This window comes from Struthio camelus, chromosome 27 (genome assembly GCF_040807025.1).
Source record: "Struthio camelus isolate bStrCam1 chromosome 27, bStrCam1.hap1, whole genome shotgun sequence".
Taxonomy (NCBI): Eukaryota; Metazoa; Chordata; class Aves; order Struthioniformes; family Struthionidae; genus Struthio; species Struthio camelus.
In genome coordinates, this window is record NC_090968.1 from 7,321,776 (window position 1) to 7,327,842 (window position 6,067).

A 6,067-nucleotide genomic window follows, 5' to 3' on the forward strand; every position below is an offset into this window, starting at 1 on the left:
GAGGGGCCACCCTGCAATGCTGCTTCAGCGACGACTGCAACGGGCCGCAGCGGGGCCCGCGGAGCACTGGCGGCCACACGCTGCTGCCCCTGCCCGGCCTCCTCGCCCTGGCGCTGGCTGGCAACCTGCTGCTGTGATGGGCGGCCGGCCAGCCGGCTGCGGCCCGCACAGTGCACGGGGGTCCCGGGGGCCCTGGCGCCGGCCCAGGTAGCTGCTAGCTGCAATAGCGTAGGGATAAGCGTGGTGAAAACCTGCTGCAGACAGCAGCCCGCTGGCTTGCCCGCGAGCTTGGTGCGCTGGAGTCGGAGTCCCGCTCTGCTAAAGCTCGGGAGAGGCCAAGCCACCCGCGAGTCAAATAAATGCTGCAGTTGAAAATCATGTTCGCAGCTACTGCTTTTCATTTGCAGGAAAACCATAGCCTGGCGAGATCATAGGCCCTGGCGGAGCTGATGTGGCTTCCCCGTGCACCCTATTTGCAGGCGCGCTCACTTGGGCCACATCTGCCACGGGCAGCTCAGCAGCTTTGCCAGCTGCACTGAGCAGCCCCGAGCAGCAAGGGCCCGGGCACGGCTGGGGGCGGTGGGACCATCGCCCCTTCGCTGGTTCACTGCCATGCTACCTCGACAAATGTGCTTCCGGGCTGATTTATGCCAACTTGAGGTTCGTGTGTCAGCTGCGGGGAGTGGTTTCTTTCTTCCTGTGGCTGCGAAGATATGGGGCCTGGATAGACTATAAATATATTTGGTGTGAAATATTGGCTGGGTCTGTGCTGTGCATTTCTTTGCCTTTTTTGACCAGAGGTCTTGTCCACCTGCCCCCCCGCCTGCAGCAGGAGCCGTCCCGAGCCCGGCAGCGCCGGCGAGCTGCGCGCCCCGGCGAGCAGGAGCAGCGCTGCCGGTGTCTGCAGTCGCTAGAGAGATTACAGTTTCTGGTGACTAATTCCTCCCCTGGCTATTAGAGCCATCGCTGGGCGATCTTGCTTTTCCTCTTTCCAGCGCGCTTTCCCTTTGAACCCCTAACGAAGGGGCGTGTCCTGCAGGTGGCTATTGTTATGAGCTGCTCTATTGTGATTATATGTAGAAGTCCTCCGGCAGCCTGCAGCCCCCTTGGGGCAGGTCTAACCTGGGTGCAGAGCCTGGCCTGCAGGACTTTGCAGTCCGCAGGGAAGAGCAGCGCCAGGCGCAGGTAAGGCAGAGGTGGGCCGTGCGGGGAGCAGGGCACGGTGCCGGCCGGGGAGCTTGACTACGTGCAAAGGGCAAAGCTCCTGGGCGCAGCTGAGTGCAGAAGGCACCTGTTGAGCACTGCAGGATCCTGTGCCAGGCAGCAACCAGGCCACCTTCCCAGCTATATTCAATATATGATGTTAATGAACATGAAAGCATCTTCACTGAGGCAGGCAAATGCCAGTGCTGTTTGCAGCAGTGGCAGATCCAGTGTGGGGCAAGGTCCAAGGAATGATCAGTAGGACATGGAGAGGGTCCTCTCCTCCTGCACTCCTCAGCCCTGGCCAGCCAGCAGCAGTTTTGGGCTGCCCTGTGCATGAGGGCTCCTTGGGGTAGCAAGTCCCTGGGGTAACTGAGCACTGGGTGGGTCCTGCCAGCCCCGTGGTGTGCAGAGGGCAGGACTGGGAGGGGAGCACTGATGTGGGGCTTGTTTGATGGTCTGAGGCTGCTGGTATTCAAGTGAGCTCTGGTGGAGCTAAAGACACTTCAAGAGTACTTGATGCTGTTTTGTTTTGCAATGGAGCATGGTGGGAGTGTGTGAACAAGAACAAGGAGGAAAGAAAAGGGAAGGGTAAGGAAGGGGGTGGCTGGGAGCATGGAGAGGAGAGCAGGGATTGGACTGCAAGAAATGTAGTTCAGGGCAAGATAGCAAACTAACTGAGAGCCCTGCCACTGTTCCACTAGCAAAGCAATCTGCTAGGAGTTTCCCTTAGTCATAACACAAGAAAAAAGGGAACAGGTACTGAAACCAAAAAGGGCAAGTTCAAATAGAGAAAACAAATAATTCGGTGTACTTTGATCCAGCTATGGAACTCACTGCTGCAGGATGCTACCGAAACAAATAACTTAGTGGGTTTTGAAGAAGGAGGGTCAAAAAGTCCTGGAGAATGTGGATATCCAGTCTCGTGAGAGTTAACACTAACAGAAATGTTGAAGAGGGACGCTCTTCTGCTCCAGAGTTTTGGACAGACTACTGCCTCTAGAGGTAAGGCACCCTTAAAAGCAGATTATTCTATATCTCTTGTGGGGCCCATGCTCTTTCTCATGAGGCACAGAAAGGACATCTTCCCGAGATGGACTTGGGATGCTATAGGACCTCCGTACGCCCTGCAGACATAGATGTGCCCTGCTGATTCCCCCTGCCTAAAGTCTAGCACCCCCTCACAGCCTATTTGCTGCTAATTCAGGGGCTGTTCACACCCCCAGGCAGGCTACAGCAGCAAAATGTACTGGAAAAATATAGGAAGAGAACTAAAAGGCTTCCAAATAAAAATTAAGGAAGAGCTCCAGTGTGACTAGTTGCCATGTGACTGTGCCCGTAGAAAACAAAGCTGCCTCAGATCCAGGCTCTGGTGCAAGTCACAAGGTCTGCAGAAGATGCCCCAGTACAAAAATACTCTATGGAACAGTTTAGTCCTTGCAAAAATAGGCAAGGAAGGAAAAAAAAGATAGCGCAGTTGGCAGGGGAAGTCTTGAGAGAGCTCCAGTGAGAAATGCCATTTCCGTCCTGCATGTAGAAATACCAGAAAGAGAAATCCATCTGAAAGTGCCAGCTGCTGAGAAGATGATGGTGTGAGCCTGCTCAGCAAAAGCACTGCATGTGCCCGCTCAGAGAGCGTCCCACTGCGCAGAGCCGGCAGGCAGGGAGCAGGTCTCTGCAGAGGCAGCGAGCACCGCAAGCAGCGGGGGGACACGCATGGCGCTGGTCGGGGGGCTACGGGTGGGCAACGGTAAGGCTGTGCTGAAACCTCCACATTGAAGCTCTGCATCTTACCTCTACTGCATTACACATGCATCTCAAAGCATGCATGTGCTTCTCTGTACTTACTGTAACACTGAGCGTATTTAGCATAGGAGTAAATATGGTTTTAAGTGGGTAAGTGCTAGAACAAGCTGATGGACTATCCATCTTTGGAGACTTTTTCAAAGCTTTCCTGGACAAGACCCTGAACCTCGTCTAATGTAGAGGTCAGCCCTGCTTTGAGGCAGGAAGGTTGCCCTTCAAACTTTTCTTATTATTCTAAGTATAACTCAGTACTGTGGCCTTCATTTCCATAACTGGTGGTTTTTCATGCTTCAGGTTTTGGTTCCCATCTTATAATACCTTCTAAAGCTAAAGCTCTAATTTCCCGACAGTGAGGGCTTGGCAGTTTTAAACTCTGCCCCTTCAGTATCCCCAGCTGGGCAAGGATGGGATCCATCTGTGTGTGGAGCATGGGCATTACAAGGGGTAAAGCACCAGCAGCCTTTAGGGATGTCTTCCTCATAAAGGGTACATGAGGAGCAATGCCAAAGTCCTGCTCTTAGTTGCAGACAGCCAAATGGGCTCCTGGGGTAGAGTCATCTTGGCTGTATCAGCTCACAATTGCACATGGCCCCGTCAGCAGCTCTCCGGGAGTGCTGGCAGCAGCAGCAGATGTGGAGGGAGGTCACCAGTTCTTCTCTCCTGATGTAATAAATGATGTGTTTTGGGCTGCAGTTTCTAGTAGGGTGTGTGGCTGGGCTATTCCCCAGTGGGGAAACACAGGCAAGGCTGAAACCAAGAAGGGGACAGATGGGAGCAGGGAGGGAAGCCTGCTCCCCTGACATGTGGCCGTGGCCCACTGGCAGCAGTGAAGGGCCACAGCTGAGACTGCACAACTCCATGTTGCAGTGAATCGCACCAGAGATGTGCTTTGAATGAAGATAGATGGGGAAAACACCCCTGGGCAAGTCCAGTATGAACCCTCTGGATGAAATAGCCCCTTGTGCAAAATAGTGGGAAAATGCCACTTGCATGGTATCTGTGAATGGGATGCCCCAGGCTGTGCTGCCTCGACAGTGACACCCAGCACCCAGGATCGGTTTCGCCTGTGCTGGGAGAAAGTGTTTCAGGGCCAGATGCAGCTACAACATGGGCAGGAGAGAAAACAGGGACTTTCCAAGGGCGCAGCTTGCCTGTCACACCAGGGAGCCCACGCTGCCCTGAGCAGTGCTGACGAGAGACCCAGCGTTTCCTGCTCCCCAAACCCACCCTGCATTTCTGCAGCAGCTTCCCTGAGCGGCACTTTTGCAGGATCTGTGGCCCAGGCTGGGCTGCTCATCTCCATTCAACAACACACTTGAGCACATGCTTAACTGTGCACCTAAACCAGACCTTCCCTGCGTGCTTTATTATATTGCATTTGTGACGGGTTAGAGGCTGCTCTTTGCTGTGACAAACTGTGGTTTCATCTGCTCCTGCAGCGGTAACGTGGGCCCAAAACGCAGTCACACAGAAATGAGCACACGTGGTTTCACTAACAGCATTCGTGCAATCTTCTGTAACATGGAAGGGGAAAAAGCTTTGTTCTAAAAATGACCCAGGCCATAGGAAACGCTCAGGATTGAGGGAATGTGTTTATTTAACATTTCATACAACAAGCTCTGAACAGTATGCAATTGCTCTGGAAAAAAAAATCTTCAAATACATAGCACAGATTCTTCAAAACTAGAGTCTTCCCTTAAAATGAAAAAAAGGCAAGAAAACCGCAGGCACGTCAGCAATAAGATGCACAGAGTTGGAGAAGGGGTTTATTATTTACATTGCCTAGGAACAGACAAAACTAATGACAATTTCTAGATGGGGGGGGGGGCCTCTGCAGAACTGATCCTCAAGTGGGTGACAGGAGTACCACCGAGTTTCTGTGGCCACTTCAGCCTGATAAGAGTAGTGAGATTTTACAGGGCCAGCCAAAGGACTAACTAGAGGCTAATTGGCACAACCGTGGGGCGTGCTGAGGGCACCAGGCAGGGCCTGCAAGCCATGTACAGGATCGGTTGCCTCCTGCCTTAAAATAAGGGGCAGCTCCCCTTTGGGCACAATGAGCAACGTCAACGGAAGCAGCGATGACCCTGATACCTTATCACAAAGGGCAACAGTGACTCAAACTACTTTCAATGGTCTGAAAACATCAAAACATCAATTATTCACCTCAAGCTTTCCTTTGCAACTTTCTTGCATGAGGAAGAACCACAGGTTTGTATTAGGAGTGGTGTTGAAGCACAGAAATCAATGTTTATGTGTTTCACTCCTCGCTCACCAGAGATGTGCCCTGGTGCAAGGGTGTCTGCAGCGTTTTTGGGGACGCCACTCTGTTGTCTTGGGCACCCATCCTCTCATTCTCAACTACTATATTATAAAGCCGAGTTTGCTATTTTCAACTCAGAGACGTGCTGGGAGCTTGCTGAATCGCCCAAGTGCTTGTTCTTTCCCAGCAGAGTGCCACTATCAGTGCTTTGGTAGTTTTGATCTAAAAATCATCCTGTTCAATTTCTTTCTCTGCCTACAGCTCAATTCCTGAAATTTGAAAGTCTGTCTGTGTGCACAAGCAGAAATTCAGCTGCATCTTCAGGCCAATGTGAAAACATGTAAGCACTCACAAACTTTCGTCTGGTGGAAAAAGCTCATGAGCATAGTTGGGCTGGCAGGATCTGGATCTAAGCTAGTAGGCAAAAATAGTGGTACTCGGTCTCAGTCGGATGTAGATGCTAGGGAAGCTCAGGTTGTGATGCACGCTGCTTTTAAATCTGCTTTCTTCTATTTGCTTGTGATGTTTATGCTTTCGTTATGTGGCATAAGAAGCCCATAAAAACTGGGGAAAGGTTTTATCAAGTAATAACGATGTCCCACAAGGTTTGGAAGCCCTGGGACTCGGAGTTTGTGTTAATTTGAGGCTAACTGAGCGCAGAACCACTGAAGCGTGCCTACCCTTAAAAACTTCTGCACGAGAATTAACGTGCTCCTTTGAGCATCTGACCTAGAAGCGCAGGCCCCGCTTGTCTCTCGCCCGAGGTGGGGCTCAGTCAGGGTCTCTGGTGTCAGG